This window comes from Balaenoptera ricei, chromosome 17 (assembly GCF_028023285.1).
Source record: "Balaenoptera ricei isolate mBalRic1 chromosome 17, mBalRic1.hap2, whole genome shotgun sequence".
NCBI lineage: Eukaryota > Metazoa > Chordata > Mammalia > Artiodactyla > Balaenopteridae > Balaenoptera > Balaenoptera ricei.
Window position 1 is genome coordinate 61,275,605 of NC_082655.1, and position 20,082 is coordinate 61,295,686.

Sequence of the window (20,082 nt, forward strand, 5' to 3'; positions counted from 1 at the left end):
ATGTTAAAACATACTAGGCCAAATATATATGATACAGGTCATGAATGAGCTTCGATGGGTTTAGTGTCCCTGGAACTCATGTGTACTTATTTAATAGTATCTTTATTGAAGCAAGTAAAACTTTAACATCTATTGCTGTAAAATGCAAATACAAATTATTTTAATTGTTAGGAAAGAATTTCAGTAACATGTAATTGGATTAGAAGTATAGAACAACAAAATTTGTCATGATTAGTCTTTACTGGGGAGGAAATATCAATAGCACTAAAATTTTAGTTAGGAAGGAAAGAGAAGGGAAAGAGAAATCAATATTACATTCAAATGTGTAAAATGAGATTGTAATCTAAAACTATTTTATAAACTAAATAAAAAACAAAAATCCTGCTGCAGATAAAATATATTTATGTATATACATGGCATATATGTATGGTTTTATTTGCTTCAATTATCTGGATACTTTAAAGTTAGAAAATTTTGATCAAAACACTCTAGATTAGTTCTTTAATTTTCAATTTCACTTTTCTGTGTTAGAAATGTTTTATGTGCTACATATACTATTAGGTTAGAAGACAGAATCAGAGTCACCAGTACAAGAGAATACAGTGAACCTACTGAAGGCATAATCCAGAGAGAAATATTAAACATTTAGATAATAATGTCTCCTATGACTACCCAGTCAAATTTTCAGAAATTATTGTATAGCCAAGGTTAATTTTATCTGCCCATCTAATTAATTTTCTCTACCAGCATGTTTGAGTTTTAAATATGGAGTACAATTAAGTTTAAATTAAGTTTTGCATAATTTCTGGAGAAATGTTTCATAGATCCATTAGACACAAGCAAATACAGATTTACTTTCTGGTGTATTATAATATTCTAAGGACCCTAGAGCATTTAAAAGATGAAGATATTTATGAGAAAGATAAATATGATTCCCCACAACATTTTATCTTATTCTAGGATATGAAATATGGAAGATATAGAAATATGTTTAATCATGATTAGTTGTTAAAAATGTCTTTCCTGTTTCACAAAGTAAGGCATGTTTAATCAGTTATAGTGGAAGCTATGCATGTATATAAACATGAGATAAATCACAAGCAAGAAAGTTATATATTCTATTCAAGTGGAAACAGAAAAATTATTCCAAACCTGACAACAACATTGTAGGAAGCCATTGGAACCAATGAAAGAACATACAAAGAAATGAACAAGCAAAAAAATGAGATTTATAGCACATTATGTAATGAAGGTGGAGATGTGAGATTGTAACAGTCATTTAGGTTGAAATGTTTGTATTAAAAACTATAAAATTCATGGAACAAAAAAAGACAGAAAATTTTAAATAAATTATGGCATTTCCAAAGTAGGAAATAACAATACGTTCAATACAACTTTCCATCCTTCCCATGACTGGATTTATGTAGCTACATGATCCTAATTTAAATTTATGTCCTTGCTTTAAATTTAAGGCAGTAGTACTGCCCAACAACCCTACTACCTTCATTTAGTCCAATTCTTCTACCCCTTCTCTCTGTCCTCAAATCTTCAACCTCCCCTTCCCCATCACGACACTCAGCTCATTGCTTCCTACTTCAAAAAGAAAACACAAGTAATCAGAAGGGAAAAGCCACATACTCCCAAAATTGTCTATTTGCCTAACTGCATTTTGGCCTGTATATACTGGATGAGTTTCTATGTTCTCATCTAAGGACACTAGAATCGGTCATTTCTCATTCACTCAAATGTTTCATCACTTCACACACATAACTCCAACAAATTTCCCCTCTTTCTTTTATAACTTTGAATGTTTCCTTGTTAGTGGTTCCTTGCTATCAGGATACAAATCACATAAGAATATTAATTGTAATACTAATTAAACTAGTAGTATCTTATGTGCCACAGCATACACTCTTGGCCTCTACAATCTCAAGATTTTGGCTACTCATTCCTATTTAGGCTGCCATTGGGTTCACGAACTGCATAGATTCCACCCAACTTCATCTTCTGCATGACATCATAACTACTTCCCTCTCACCCCAGGTTATCTTTTTTTCACCTGAAGTTTGGGATACCATAAGATACTCTAAATGCTGAATACCCACCACACAAAAAGGTGGAGGAATTAATACCTCAGGGACAGTTTCACTAATGGGAAAAAGGAACTGGCAGATAAAATCTTCCTTGCTCTCCTGAGCATAACTCCCTGAGAAATAGCAGTCCATTTGGCTCCTGGAAGGACAGTACCATGAGATCAAGCTATGAGTCATGTTTGATATCAAGAGGTTGTCAAGTTAACAGCCAGCCTCCCTCCTTCCATGCTCAGTTCCAATTTTCCTCACTTTGCCTTTCTGGAATTCTTCTCTCTAATCAAGTAATGTCATATATGACTTTATCTCCAGCTTAGCTCTGGGAAACCAACACAGTTTTAGCCATTAATAAACACACACACACAGCTTCATTGATTTGTCCAACTCCATTTGTTTCCATCCATAGATTAGCATCTTAAAATACATTTTAAATACTCCTTATCCTCATTTCTCCTTTGCCATTCTCTCTTTCTCATTCCCCATATTTCTCCTAACCCTGCACCCAAATTGCTCTGACATGGTCATCAGTGACCTCCATGTCCATCAAATGAACAACTCTCATTTCTTAACTTTACCGTTTTTCATACCATTCATCACACTACCTTCCTAGAAATGGTTTACTCCACATGTTTCGAGGAAGCCAAAGTTTTCTGGTTTTCCTCTTATTTTCTACTCAGACCCTTTGACTAGTTTCTCACCCTCTAATAGAATGTGTCAGGATGTGAGTCCTTTGCCTTTTTCTCTATTGTATCTTCACTCAGTTAATTGGTGGTCTCCTCTTGCCTCATTGTTTTAAATACCAGAGACCTGAAAGCTCTCAAATTTATACCTAGAGGGTAATCATCTCTTGAGTTCTTGAATTGTAGCTATTTGCCTAATTGACATCACTATTTGGGTATCTAATTATCTCAAAATTAAAATGACCAAAACTGAACTTCTAATTTTCCCCTATAAACCTGTCTCTCTCATCGTTCTCCTCCCAAAAGTGTTATTTATCATTAATTTCTTTATTTAGTGTTTTTCCCATGGGGATGTAAATTTTGTGGTGGCAAAGATGTTTAGCTGTTTTAGTCATTGCTTTATCCCTAGTGATATAAATGGGCCTGCCATAACTATTTCTTGAATAATATGGGGGTGAAATATTTGAATATTCTCCATTATTCTGATCCCTTGAAACAAATGAATTTATTCATCAGGTAGAATTTACTTCATATTCTAAAAAGAAAATGATTATTGAAACATAGGCTTCATAAAATCAAATCATATGTACTGTTCAAATAAAAATCAATGTTAGTGTTTTTTAAGATTTTGTGTTTGAAGATCTTGCTCTTCTGATTCTTATCCCCTATAAGACTGTGGCTTTGTATCTAGAAAAACTGGAGAGGTATAGAAATAAAAATCTGGACTATAATTAAAATAAGTTACTTGAGATAAAAATGATGTATTTATCCAAAGTGGCAACTAGTACATGAAACCTACTATTGAAGATATATCTATGTAAAAAGACAAAGCTTTTCAAACTGTAGGATTAAAAAAATCTGAATAGAATAAAAATTAAATATTCCAAAGGTATAATGTATGTGGAATATTAGCACTTAAGATCCTGTGGGGCTCTATGATTGAATGAGGTTTGCATACATGCTTTAGGAAATATAGACATCTATAATTCTTTGCAAACAAATATTTAATCAAAGGTGTACTAGCCTTTAAAAAAAGCAGTCAGTATTGAACTAGATCTACTAAACCAAATCAAAGTAAACCTTACTTTAAGCAAAGTATACATTAGTAAAAATATGAGATAATTTTTTTTTCTTAGTGCTATAATATGATTTCTAAAATGCTGCTAAATTCTAATTCAATTTCTGACACTGTAGCATTTTGTCTGTGTTACTTAAGTCTTGGAAAACATACTGGGCAATGTCTATTGAGGCTTTTTGAAGTAAAAGATTGCTCTTAATTTATGATGTGCTTGTTTCCAATTTTTAATACTTCAGTTTACCAGAAAAACTGTATACTTGTTCCTCATAGATATGTTGCTTTTACAGTTCATGAATATAGAGTGAACCTTATCTAAGTACAACAAAGTCAATTAAATTTCTTAAAACCATCTTTTAAGGGCTTAGAGAGAGTAAAAGTAGAATATAGATATCATTTAGATAATGCTTTAGGTAATAAGTAAACAACCCTAAAATATAGGTTTCTGGAAGAGGTCCAGCCCGTGCCTCAAAGCGATAGCCATCACTTGGCATTAAATATTGTGTTTTATGCAATGATTCTTGATTGAGCAACGTGGGGACACAGATGAAATCATGTCAAATTGACAAAGACAAATGCAAACACAGAGCCCAGCCTATAGTGGTCCCTTAGTGAGTGTCACAAGGTGATGAAAGAATGATCACACTGACCAGTTCAACAGGAACCCATGGTAGATTGCCAAATACCCTTCATTAATTATTTCTCTCACAAAGGCTGGAATTGTATTGACCCATTTAAATTTCTGCCTTACTTGTGTGAAACCAACCAGTTCCTATGTTTTCTTTATCTTTTATTTGTAAATTTGGCCGTGGGTGGTTATAGTGGAGACAGAGACATCACAGTGGTCAAGATAACATAAGAAGAACAATTCATTTCTCAGTCACATATGGTAAGGAGGAAAGTGGAATATAAAACTTAGCTTTTATCAATGTTTACTTAAATTTATTTATTTAGTTAATTTCAGAAAAATGAACATTGAAAAAGTAAAATATTCCTATATGCCCTTTACTCAGATTCCAACGCTAACATTTTAACAATTTGCTTCATACCTCATTGTCTCTGTCACTCTGTCTCTATCTGTCTCCACTCCTCACCCTGACACTTTTTTTCCTGGGATATTTGAGGAAATATCCCTGGATATTCCCCTGGATACTTCAATGTTGTATTTATAAAAACTATAATATTCTCTTACAGAACCACGTTGAAATTACTAAAATCAGGAAATTAACACTAAAATAATGCTATTATCTAAGTGACATACTTTATTCAAATATAAGTCACTATTTCTCTCACTAGAAAAAAAATATTTCCTGGTCTGTGCTTCAATCCAGAGGCATTTGATGCATTTATTGTCATGTCCCTTTAACATTCTTTAATATGGGACAGTTTCTCAGTTTTTCTATTAATCTGTATGTTTTATCTTTCATGACATTGACATATTTGAAGAATAAACCATTTATTTTCTAGAATGTTCCTCAATTTTTATTTGTCTGATATCTTTTCATTATTAGATTTGAGTCATGCTTTTTTGGCAGAAAAACTGCAAAAGTGACATTGAATTTTTTAAGTGCACTGTACAAGGGACACATGACAGTTATCAATAGTTATTGAGCAAGACCACATTTGCACTCTGCAAAACATTACTTTCCTCCTATATTGCGAAAGCATATGTTCCAGGCAGCGTGTGTATAATAAAGTGTTATAAAAGTTCTAGAATAAGTCGTCAAATATTAGTATAATTGAGGAAAACCCTACAGAAATAGTGGAACTTTAACAAGAAGGATGGAGTATAAGGACAATAAAACATCCAGACAAGGAGACCTAGTAGGATGGAATTCATCACCTTGCAAAATTGGTTAACTCTGCCTGGGCCATTCTGAAATGTTATGAAGGTCTATGGTACATGTGAAATCAATTTTTCATCACCCATACTATAAACCACAATTAATAAAACTATTCTCAGCAGGGATTAATTTTCAGAAATCCAGGATGTCTTTTGATGTTCATAATAGTACGCAAAGTCAGGAGAATACACTTTTTATTGGTCCATCAGTCCAAAATAAACTAGCATTTCTGTGTTTTGCTTCCATGTACTTGTTATTGACTATATTTAGCTGCTGTGCATTGTTGTTGCCCTGGTAGTTTATTTATTTACTTCTTAATCAGTTGAAGCTCTTCAGTTGAATCATCTGCCAACCGAGCTTATCCGATCCTTCTTGCTTCTGATGCAAGATGCCACTCTTTAGAGCATCCCTTATGTATGTTACAAAATCACAAAAGTGAAAAGGTTTTAAATAATTTAATTTCCTTTCCTGTCTTGAAAAAACGAATAGGAAATAGAGCAAATACTAGATACATTTTATTAATCACATAGTCCAAATCAATGCATTACATACATAGGAATGTGAAATGTCAGATTCAATTAAATGAGCACTTGTAAAATAAACCATTTTACCACATGAGCATATTTAAATCATAACACATTCAGATAAATACGCTAAACATTCAAATAAGCATATGTAGCTACTTGACTCTAATTATTGAAATAGAGACATTGACTTCCATGTGTGATGATGCAAACAGACCATGTCTTCTTATAAATGTTTATTTCTGGCTTTTGACTTGGAATCTATTCCTCTAATGGTATTTTATAACAAAAAGTAGTATGATTTCTTCATATACTTTCAACACAGAAGGTTTTCAAATTTAATCAGTGTTTAGCACACATTCAGAAGCAACACCTGGGTCAATACTTAAAGAAATGAAAAATTAACCCTTGCTCAAGATTAGGGACATCTCATGGAGGTCTTCAAATCTATTATGATTGTAAACATACACATATACTTCATATGCATAAAGAGTTAACTTTTGTTATAAATAACAGTAATTGCCAACACTTACTGAGTGTACTAGACAATGCAACCAGCCTTTTAAACAAACAGCTCTACTCTTCCCCCAAATCCTGCATGGTCAACTTTAGTGTTCACATTTTACAGGTGAAGAATTTTTTTTGGACAAGCTAAATACATTATTTGCCTAAATAGTGTTAAATTAAGAATATCCTTCAATAGGGTTTCAGACTAGATATGTTGAAATTCATAGCCACTGTAAACTATTCTGGTATTAAACATCATGAGAATCAGTCATTTAAGTGTAATTACAGGAATATTTTCTTCCCATACCTACTTTATTCACATGTCTAAATTTTATTGTTTATCCTATAAGATAATTGTACTGTTATATTTATAATTTTATTTATATTTTAAAATATTTACTTTTATGATAAAATAAAGGTTTATCCATTGAAGAAATCTAAAATAAAAAAAGAGAAAACAAGTTCTACAATCCTATAACCCAAATATAAACACTAGTAAGAACATATTTGCATATTTCCTGAAGGTCTGCCAGAAGGGTATCTATTTATGTGTAACATACAATTGCATACACATATTAATTTAACGACTCAAACATACTGAGTAACTATTACATACCACTACCTAAGGATAAAGAGGTAATTCTAATAGAAAAATGCTTGGTTTCTTACTGCATGCACATACACAAATATATATTTACTTGTTTTAGACAATGTCAAAAATAAAACTTTATTTTTTACTTTAAATGACATCAAGCATTTTTTGAAGTCTAAGCATTATCAGATACAATTTATAATTAATGTTATAAGGTGGCCTAGTGAGTAAAATTTTAACTTTCCTACCTTGTGTATTCCCCTTGAGGCAATGACAAAACTTCTTTAATATCTGTGTCTTCAACTTTCAAATGAAAATAAAAATTAATGTTTATCAATAGGACTCAGAATTCATATTTATACTTCATGTGATAATACTATCTTAGATTATACTTTTATTATTATATTTTCATTTTATTTTATCATAGTCATTTGATTTGGTCTATGTAATGCTTGAAAACCCTCCTGCCCATATTAGCATCAAGTCCAGTTATTTTGTTCTGATAGCATTCACACTTTCAATAAAAAGATTAAAAACTAGTGGGCTTATTTGGTGCCAAGGTTTAGGACCTGTTCTGAGGCACTACAGAAAGAAAACAGAATCTGATCAGACACTGAATATTGCTGCTGAGAACTCCCAACATAATCCTGTAGGGCATTTCCTACTGCTAGAGCAATGCCCTTCTGGTACATTTCCCTGCACGAGCTGAAAGGATGCTGCAACCTGAAGTCCCATCCTTTCCTCCACATTCACCCACACAGACTTTATTTCCAAACACACAACCCCGTACTAACAGGGTGCTTCAAATCTCAGCTGCATTTGACCAAAATCAGTGTTTCCCCACTACTAAGTCTTGGATTTGTACTCGAGTTACTAAACCAGTCCCTTTTCCTTCATAGTAAGTTTTCATTTAAAGGGAACTTGGTTATTTCTCATCCATAAAACATAGTGTAGCTCACGTTAGACTATCACAGATGTTCTAAAAACTTGGACTTAAACATAGCAGGATCACGATCTCTCGGTTTTTCTCTTAGGTTATTCCTTGGGTTCAGTGCAGTTGTGAAGAGAACCCAGCCATTATCTGTTTCCCAATTTTGGCTGAAATTTTCCTCTCTCCCACCTTTCTCTATTATTCTTTTCTCTCTCATCCTACTCAAGGCATGTAGCATAAAATTCTCAATAAATGTGGCTTTTAGCAGACAGAAATAGAGATTGTTTTTAAGCAGTTTTTGCTTTTAATCTGGTTTTCTTTGAGGCAAAGGAGAACAAAGTCTGGCTTTTTGATCGGGGGAGAAAAACAGCAGAAACTCCTGAGACTGAAACGAAAATTTATATTTTAGTAAATTATCCTTCCATGTTGACTTTTTTGGACTTCAGTCTTCCAATGTAATGTACATCTAGTAAAAAGAAAAATTTCATATCCTTTGTATACATTCATTTATTAAGAAGTAGTTGGTTTAAGGAAAAATGCTAGTATAATCTCCAATATGTTATTTTACAATAGTGTCTGGAGATCTTTAAAAAAAAGGCTTCTTAATTCTTCTATTTATAGTTACCCGCCTAAAAAAGTTTTGTGGTTGAATTTAATACTTAGCAGTTATGCTGGTCAAGCACTATGTAGGCAAGTATTTTTTAAGCAGCTATATCTCTGCCAATTCTATGCTGCAGTTTTAAACCCTACTATTCTTGATATCATATAAAATGTAGAGGGAATTCATTATGTAAACAGACTTTTTCAGGCCTAAAAATAAAGACTTTTGATTTACTTAAATCCTACATGTCCAGACTATTCTCTGAAATCAGTGGATCGTATAAATCTGTATTATATTAAAATCATCTTTGAGATTAATAGGAATTGCACATTGTGTTTTTTATAATAATCCCCATTTATTGAAGTGTACAATGTGAACAGTAATGTGTTTAATGTTGTATATACGTAATCTCATTTAATTTTTACAGCAACATTGCAAAATAAAGATTAACATTAGGCTCTTTTTGCAGTTGAAGATTCTCAAGGTTAGAAAGGTTGAGTAATTCACCCAAAATCATTCAACTAACAAGTGACAGAACAAGAATATTAATCCATTTCTTAACAAATTATGATGGAACCTGTGCAAAGATGGCTGCCAAAAGTTACTCCCATCCTTGTGTGGATATGGTACCATTCCCACAAAGGGGTGGGTCTTATATCCCCTCCCCTTGGATCTTCGCTGTTCCTGTGATTTGTTTTGACCAATAGAATACATTGGAAGTGATATTTTGCCAGTTCCAGGCCTAGATTCAAGAGGCCTGCCAGCTTACACTTTTTTTTTTTTTTTTGTCTTGGACAACAGCTGCCATGAAAAGAAGCCCAACTACCTTGTTGCTGGTAAGAGACATGTGAAAGGAATGAGAGGCTACAAAGAGGGAGAAAGAGAAGCCAGCCAACTGCTGGCCATTGTAACCATCTTACCTGAGACACCAGACACATGAATGAGCCACATGGATCCTTCATCCCTAGTTTAGCTACCTAAACCAAACCACAGAGGGGAGAGGCCCAGACAGGCTCTGCCTAATTTCAAAGTTATGAGCCAATAAACAGTGGTTTTAAGCAATAGTTTTAAGTTTCAGGAAGTTTGTTAGGCAGTGAGAAATAACTGAACAACCAATAAAAATTACAACCTCTTTGCTAGCAAACTCTTTTATTGCATCTATTATTTATCATAAAACAAATCTGTCAATGTTTATTTAATTAAAATTATTTGATATTAGTGTTTCACATATAGCAAGAAAAAGACGATACAAATGTGAGCAAGAAACTGAATGAAGAGTAAAATCCTTCAGTAGCAGCTATGCAGCTATATTTATCTGCTACTAAAATTTCCCTCATTAACATTTCTAGTGTTTAAATACTGAGTCACCATAGAAAAGTTTCCAAGGAAATTGTCTTTAAATAATATAAATATTAGAAGTATTCTTTTAGTTGACTCCATATTTTTAAGGAAAATATTCCTGTTTTCTGAAACTTACAATGTGTCTGATAATGTGTTTTAAGTTGTATGTACCTAAGTCATGTTCTGAATAAAAATATCAGGGCTACTTAAAATATGTTTAAAATACTGATATGGATTTAAAATATTTTATATATTTGATATATTACTATGAATTATACAGATATGCTATTTTATATTAAGTAGGAAATTGTCTATCATCTGTGTTAATTTTACATACAAAACTTCTCTTTCTAAAAACAATATGAATACAAATTTTGATTCCATCTCATATATCACAGGCATTTACAAGTTCTTTCCAACAAAGATGGTATTTTTAAAAATATTAAAAACACCGTATTTCAGGATGAACAATACATGTTACTGTCCTTTCTTTTGTTGGTATTACTTGGGAGCAATATGAAAAATCTGAAACACAGTTTATGAAAAAGGAGGTTGTTAAATAAACTATGATACAATGCAAGATAAAATACCATGAAACCATTTAAAACTTTACCCACATTACTACATGAAAAAGTATCTTGGAAAGCAATCCATAATAAAATCTCACGTTGTGAAGTTGTATCATTAATTGCATATATCAATTCTAAATTTTTTACATCTGTAATATTTGAAAATTATATAATAAATGTGCTTTATTTCATCAGCATGAGAAAGCACTCATAAATGTGCAGGAAAAAGAAAGAACTTAGACACTGGAGTCAGAAAGACTTAGATAAAAATCCTGATTTTGCCACTTTGATTTTAGCCAATAACCTAATATATCTTAATCTGTAAAGTGGAAAGAACAAAATCTACTTTAAAAATTATAATAAAGTTTCAAGAGTACCTAACGACGTTCAGTAAATGGCAATTGTTCAAATACTTAAAAATTCAAGCACAAATCAAGCCCTGGACCCTTGTCTCCTTCAAACAGCACTGAGCTGCCTATCGAAGAAGGGTTTTCAGATGCCTGTCTAGCGCATCTCTGTTTGCACAAGCATGTTCTTAACATTCCCCAAAAATCTGAATAAAATTTTGGTAAAAGTGTAATTTAATTTTTGTAAAGCTATAGCCCATACTCTGTGTCTCAATTAAATGAGAGCAAAGTTTAAGGGTACCTTCTCAGTGCATCTTTTTTTTCAGAGTGAGTATTGCTGAATAACAAAATCTGAGAGGTGATATATTGTATTATGGTTATGTTAGCTTTATTGCAAGAGTTTTTGTTTGACTTAATACCTTAAAATGTTTATTTTATTGAGGTGAAATGCTGACCATTAAAACCAGGAAAGAGTAATTGATTATAAATAGAAATTGATCAGAAATTGATCATAAATAGAAAGAGTAATTGATTATAAATAAATTTCAGAAACTGAAAGACTGATGGATATGACAAGACTGATCAGGTGAAATTAGAACACTCCCTAACACCATACACAAAAGTAAACTCAAAATGGATAAAAGACCTAAATGTAAGGCCAGACACTATAAAACTCTCAGAGGAAAACATAGGCAGAACACTCTATGACATAAATCACAGCAAGATCCTTTTTGACCCACCTCCTAGAGAAATGGAAATAAAAACAAAAATAAACAAATGGGACCTAATGAAACTTAAAAGCTTTTGCCCAGCAAAGGAAAGCATAAACAAGACGAAAAGACAACCCTCAGAATGGGAGAACATATTTGCAAATGAAGCAACTGACAAAGGACTAAACTCCAAAATTTACAAGCAGCTCATGAAGCTCAATATCAAAAAAAGAAAAACAACCCAATCCAAAAATGGGCAGAAGACCTAAATGGACATTTCTGCAAAGAAGATACACAGATTGCCAACAAACACATGAAAGAATGCTCAACATCACTAATCATTAGAGAGATGCAAATCAAAACTACAATGAAGTATCACCTCACACCAGTCAGAATGGCCATCATCAAAAAATCTACAAACAATAAATGCTGGAGAGGGTGTGGAGAAAAGGGAACACTCTTGCACTGTTGGTGGGAATGTACATTGATACAGCCACTATGGAGAACAGTATGGAGGTTCCTTAAAAAACTAAAAATAGAACTACCATACGACCCAGCAATCCCACTACTGGGCATATACCCTGAGAAAACCATAATTCAAAAAGAGTCATGTACCAAAATGTTCATTGCAGCTCTATTTACAATAGCCAGGACATGGAAGCAAACTAAGTGTCCATCGACAGATGAATGGATAAAGAAGATGTGACACATATATACAATGGAATATTACTCAGCCATAAAAAGAAACGAAATTGACTTATTTGTAGTGAGGTGGATGGACCTAGGGTCTGTCATACAGAGTGAAGTAAGTCAGAAAGAGAAAAACAAATACAGTATGCTAACACATATATATGGAATCTAAAAAAAAAAGAAAAAAAGAAAAAAAAAACTGGTTCTGAAGAACTTAGGGGCAGGAAAGGAATAAAGACGCAGACATAGAGAATGGACTTGAAGATACAGGGAGGAGAAAGGGTAAGCTGGGACGAAGTGAGAGAGTGGCATGGACTTATAAATACTACCAGATGTAAAATAGATAGCTAGTGGGAAGCAGCTGCATCACACGGAGAGATCAGCTCAGTGCTTTGTGACCACCTAGAGGGCTGGGATAGGGAAGGTAGCAGGGAGACCCAAGAGGGAGGAGATATGGAGATATATGTATATGTATAGTTGATTCACTTTATTATAAAGCAGAAACTAACACACCATTGTAAAGCAATTATATTCCAATACAGATGTTAAAAAAAAAAAAGACTGATCAGGTTTAGGGAAAAAAAAAGATCACTATAACCAACTCCAAATGATTCAGATTGACCAAACTGGTGAAGAAATATAACAGGAGAGCAACTTGGCCAAAACACTCACATAAGGTCATTCAATGAGAGAAAACAAAACAAAATAAGTTAAAAGGGTGATTCTAATTAACTTTTGGGATTTATGTGTTATAACTTAAGTTCAGAGTGGATTTCATGCAGTGAAATTTTGCAAAATAAATCTAGAGCACAGGCCGAGTTCTAATGTTATTTTGAAAGAACATAAAATCCAGGAAAAGAATGCTTCTTAGGATTTTTATTACAATATGAAGAGGTTAGTCTTAGTAGTTATAATTAGACAAAATTTTACATGAAAATGAATTTTCATCAAAGTTAATTTGTATTTGAGGGGAAAACAGGATACATTTGATGGGAAAGCGTATTAAACCCAGACTACTGGCATTTGCATCATTGTATTTGATAGTTATACTTACATTTTTCTGTGCACTATAATCAGATTATATTTGTTTAATTTTTTAATAGATATATACTCATTTTACCATATGAATTTAAAGATTTACTTATGTTAAATCTTTCAACTTTTCTGGGATTTTATGTGCATGTTGCTCTTGTTACATTGATGCCAGCAAATACAAAGATAATATACCACTCTGTAAAAATATTTGTCATACTCACACACCAATACAAAGGGAAAAAAATTTGTGTACTTCAGTTATTTTCACACACGATTCATATTTTGTTTTTCAATATTTCTAAATAAGCATTTAGCAAGTATTTACTATGTGCTAAGTATATGGCATGGTTGTATGGATATATTATTTAGGACAAATGTGAGCTCTGAACAAAATATGAAAGCAATGTCAAAAAATCCAAAGGGGCCTCCAGGTTTATTAAAGAGCTATTTTTGAAATGTTTCCACAGTAATCACTGTACACTACATAAACTGAAATTAACTATCAAAGAGAAATGGGTATCCTATAAAAAATGCTGAATAATACAATTTATAGTAAGCATTATAAAGATTCTTACAAAATTTCCAACATTTTAATTTGAAATTATAAGGACAGCAAGTACAAAACTACCATTTTATGTTAAAATTTCTGGTTATCTCAAGAGCAGAAGTTATATTGAATTTTAAATAGGACCAGATGGATGGATATATAGATAGATAGATAGATTTCAATGTTAATACTGATATATCGATGAAGAAATGCCATTAGCAAAATCTCTCTCTCTTTCTCTCTTAAGAACATAGATAAGCCACGTGAGATCTTGCTGTATTTTTTATATGTTTATCCCTGGCAATATTTGGTGACTATCAATATTACACACTTATTAATATAACAATGATATAATTTGAATTCAACTCAAAACAGAATGCATTTAACTACTTGGAAACGAGGAGGGAGTATTCAACAGTAAAGACCTCTGAGCTTTCTGGAAAAGAAATTATACTGCATAATTAACTCGTAATATTTCAGGATACTTTTAAAACAGCATTTTTCTACCAAAAAATTAAGATAAATAATTTATTATCTCTCTCTGGTAAACACTTACCAAAAACAAATAAGAGGGTTTTCTTTGTATTAATTAAAAAAAAAATACCATTACTCTTTTTTAGCTTTTGGGTCAGTTTAATTGAAGATTAAGCAGAAAATGTAAGGTAAGCCGTTGAAAAAATAAATAAGTTAACATTTGCAACAATCTGCTTGGATGAATCAGAATGATTTGTTAATGAGCACAGCTCATAAAAAACAGAAATTAAATGGACATTGAGCCTGAAAAGAAATCACAACCATTTTTGTATAAGTCCTGATTTCAATTTAGTATTCACAAAGCCTTCTTATTGTTTTTTATTGTTGATTGACTTGTTAATGAATAAATGTTATTAATTCATTTAACAACTGTCCTAACAAATGCGTGCAGGAGCATTCACCAAAGCGTGGATCATTGCCCTCAGCAATATTCCATTCGTGAAAAACAAAAGCATCCCTCTGCTGAAAAATCAAGTTTGAAAACAACTGTTACACTTTTGGATTCATATCAATCAGATTTTTCTGTAGTTATTATATATAACTACAATTTTGTTTTCTGAGCACTGCTTAATGCATTTTTAAAAGCAGATAAATAATATACCACATTCCATTTAAACATCTCTTTAAGATTATATATTTTTTTGATCTCAATCTATTTAGGACATATCCTAAATGTTATGCTACTCTAGAAACCTTTTAATACATGTGTAGGGTAAGGAGCATATTGAAAAAGTTTTAATTGGGGTACAACATACACAAATAATTTTACTATTTTTATTCTAATTAGCAAGGAAAGGCTGCTATCAACTTTACCTTGTCTCCAGATGTTGACAGTTCTGTGGTCAGAACTCATAAAGCATTGGGATCTAATAAATTTGTTAGACTTCAAGAATGAAAAGAATTGCATAATTTTTATTTCTTAAATAAAATAAAGTCTGATTTAGAATACAGATGTTTTTGTCTTTGATGTTTGAATGCTCTGGGTAAGCATATTAATGAGACTCAGCTGTATTAGTTTAGCTCAGGTACATTGGAGTTTTATGATCTTGTGAAGTTGAAAGAATAATTGTGCTTCTTATAAATGTTTTTTGCGGATCATCCCTCCCCCCAAAAAAACTTTAGAGCAAAGGCTCTCCTTTCTCAGACGGCATACTCTTTTGAACAAGAGCAATAAGAATACTGGCAATATTTATTGAAAACCTGCATCAGTGAGGACTTTCTTGTTGAAGAGTAGTTTGGTGGCAATGCTTAAGTGGCTCAGAAAATTTTAAACAAGTAGAATAGTAGACATATTTTCCATGCTTGGCTGTTTTCCATGCAATGGGGTGTGTTTTTTAAAACACATTTTTGGCCTTTATCGAAAAACCACAGATAGCTATAATTTGGGTAGCTTTTACAGATAATTTATGACTTTTGCACTCAACTTAATGGCCCATAAAAAACTCAAACCAGCAGTGTTAGGACATTGCTTTAGCAGTAAAAAAGGATTCTGGAGACTGAATGGATATTTAGGAAGGGACTTCCATGTCAAATGGAAATTTTGAATTATACTTAGAACATTTGTTTCTTAATACAAACATTATCTGTTTCAAAGTTACACCCTGGCTACTCTGATTCTTGCCATTTTAGCCAAGAATCCTACAAAAGTAAATTATTAGTGTGTTTTAGATTGCCTCCTCTTCTTAATGTGCTGATAGTGGATAATGCAAATTAACTATATAGAAAATGATGTGGATCTCTTTGTGACAATTTACTGCCCCTGAAGCAAGTGTATACATTTCAGCTATGGCAACAGATGCCTATGATTTTTTTTTTTTTTCCCCATGGCTTCTAAACAGTTAACATCACCTGCTGCTGTTTGTGATGGAACCCCACAGGAAATGAATGCCAAAAGTACAAGATGAAAGAGAAAGTAATTTTCTGGAAGGGGAGTAAGAGTAATTTTGCACTGTGAGGTGAAAGGGTGAGAAACCAAAAGACGTGTGAGGAATTACTTATAAAACTGGAAATGAGGGTAAAAGTTGGAGGCAAAGGGAGCAAATATAGGAAAGAGAAAAAGAAGAAAATACTTAGACCCCATACACAAGTTAAAGGGACTATAGATTGAAATATACATCTAAAAGGTGCTATTCAGAAAGTGTCACTGTTATATACATAGAAAAATCACAAACCTAATAAAATATTGTATACAAACTCAATATATGCTTGATGGGTAAAAAAAAAAAAAAACATTAGCAGACAGATATTTTTAGGTTTTTAATCTCTCTCCACAATTATGGATAATTCTATCAACTTTTTTCTTTTTGTTTTTTCTTGTGAAAAATCAGAGAATGTGCAGTGAGGAAGAGAAAGAGATGCAAGAAAAAATAAAATTGTAATTATTAGAAAGGAGGGAAAATTAAAAGAAGATAATTATATATATATATATAAAATAAGAGAAATCTATAAAATTGATTGTGGACTAAGTTGGGAAGTGGAAGGAGAGATATTTGCAGGGGCAGTTACTGGGTTGTAGATAGGGAAATGGGATGAAATGGGAAAATAATTGTCAACTAAGAGACATCAGAAGATATTTAAACATCTCAATTAGCTGGTGGATATTGAAACTGTGTTTATTTAAATGTAGCACTGTTTTAGGACTGGGACAAAACACGGGTTATACGTGAAGATGTACACCAAAAAAAAAAAAAAAAATTAGACTCATTGTTCTCACTTAAAATCATAGTAAACAAGGTTATTTATCCCTGGTGGTTAACAAACATATTCATCATCAGTTTTTACTACCAGTATAAACTGTATAAATCTGTCTATTTCTTTGAAAGAGCATAAAAGAATAATGGGGTAAATCCCTGATAACTCCAATTTACATTAGTTTAGAACAAAATATATTCTCTAAGGAAAGTCCAAGTCAGTCAAAATTTGTAGAGATGAGAAAAAAGTAGCCCAAGATGAAATGAAGATGATGAGTAGCAATATGGTTCAATAGCAGTATCTCTAAGAACAGGAGAGCAATGTTAGACTTCCTAAGAAGAAAGACTACCCCTTGAAGCATAAAAGTTATGTATGCTGATCGATAATGGGTGCAGTCTGGATTGAAAATGCCAGATAGTAGTAGGTTTTTCTGAAGCCAGCTTGTTAACAGAAGAAGAAGATTCAAGACTACATGAGGAATGATGAAGGTAGGCCATATTTGTAGACACCTGTAAGTTTCTATGTTATCACAAAAAAGAAGAAAGGCCTTCAGGAAGAGCTTAGAAATGTAGTTCAGAAAAACAAAGCTCTTTAATGAACAAGCTTCTATTGGGGCATAACAAATTTCCACAAATTTAGCAGCTTAGAAGAATAAAAATTTATTATCTCACAGTTTCCATTGATCAGGAGTATGGGCATGAATTAGCTAGATCAAGCAAGTCTAGAATCAGGTGTCAGCCTGGGATTCAATCTCATTTGAGGCTTGGGGCTTTTATCCAAGGCCATTCAGGTTTTGACAGAATCCATTCCCTTGCAGCTGTAGTCCTCAGTTCCCCACTATTTTGCAGGCTGTAGGCCAAGAATTTCCCTCAACTCCTGGAGCCTGGACTCAGGTCCTAGACATGTAACTCTCTCACAACAAAACAGATTACTTCTTCAAAGCCTACAGGAGAGTCTGTCTCTCCAAGAAGAACCAGTCCATCTGTTAAAGACTTATCTGATTAGGTCAGATCATCCTAGGTTAGTCTCCCTTTTAATTAACTCAAAATCAGCTTATTAGGAAACAGTTTTACCTGCAAAATTCCCTTTACTTTTGCCCTATATTATTGATTAAAAGTTTGATAGAGATTCCATCTGCATTCAAGAGGAGAAGTTTTACAAAAGTGTGGGTCATTGGGGGTCTTCTTAGAATTTCATTTTCTGTACCATTTATACAAAGATACTATAATTTAAAAAACAGTAAAATATAAGGAAATAAGATTTTTACCAGAAAAAAAGTTTTTATTTTGAAGTAAATAAAAATTATGACCAAACAGTTTGCAATGAATTTTTAAAAATCATAATACAGCAATTATTTCTATGTATAAAGTCTGCATGTAAAAGGATAAGAGATAAAACAGGAGCTGTCAAACCTCAGATATAAAAGTAGGGAAAAAAACCACACTTTTACAGATAGGAACACAAAAGAGAAAGGGCCCATGGGAAAATAGATATTGTGGAAAGCAAGGTTAAGAAATGTAGCAGGTAAAAATGAAAAAAAGCATAAAAAATGACAGCAAAATGATAAAAATATAAAAATAAAATAAAAAGAGAAAATGATTACTAAAGCAGACAAAGAAGATCCAATATTTAGGTCACAGAGTCCTACCCTCTTAGAAAAATAAACACCTAAATAAAGGAAGAGAATAACTACTTTAAAATTTAATTATTTTCTTTTTTTAAGACTGAATATCTGTGTTGAAATGAGACATGCATCTATAAAACAGAGGAAGCTTTATATGGAAATACATGATCAAACCTGAAAGAAATAATTTTAAGTGTAAAAAGTAAGGAAGAGTATTGTGCATATTATATTCTTATCATTTGTGAAAGAAGTTCAAGTTGATATGTTAAGAAACTAGTCACATTTTCTATTAAAAGCTTAAAAGCTAATAATGTATGTCTGTTGGAGTGGGGGTAGGATTAGGAAAAGGTTTGAAGAAGACTTTTAATACATATTTTTTAAATGTATACTTTTTAAATCTTATTTTTATTTTTGAACCATGTGAATACATTCTATTAATCCATTAAATGAATACTTTAAAAATTATAAATACTTTTAACAAATTATAAATAAATTCCTTTAAAATATAAAATCATATAGAACATTTGCTTAAAGATGAGTAAAAACTGTATTAGATTTAAGATCAACATGAAAATGTAACTCAGTATATATAAATTATGTTAGAGTTAGGGTTTATAATATACTACTAGAGGAAATTAAGTTACAAAACAACATTATTATGTACAATATGGTGATTTCTCTTTAGCGTGGATGAAAGTGCATTTGAGTTGGATAGAAATGGAAAGCTACATAGTGGCATGCTGTAAACCACCTCCCTGCAACCCACATTTTGTTTCTTTTTCCTGACATGAGATTTTGGTTGCTTTTTGGATTTTTCTTACAAGTTTTCTCCATTTTAAAATTTTCTACCATGAGAACGCATTTATGTATTCAAGATGAAGTAGTTAATATTCTCTAAATTGATGTTTCTCTAATTCTTGGTAAAGAACTTCACAATTATTTTAAATCCCCTTGTAGAAAACAAAGAAATTAGTTTTTACTTCCTCTAATTCCTTCCGTCTCTAATATTTGTGAATTAAATCTGTGGGTACTGATCCCCCAAATCTGTCTCTTTCTTTTCTCTCTAAACTCTTACTTATTAAATCTTTCTTTTAACATCCAATTTATAATGCCATTAAAAATGTATTTTAAAATTTTCTTAATCAGTTGT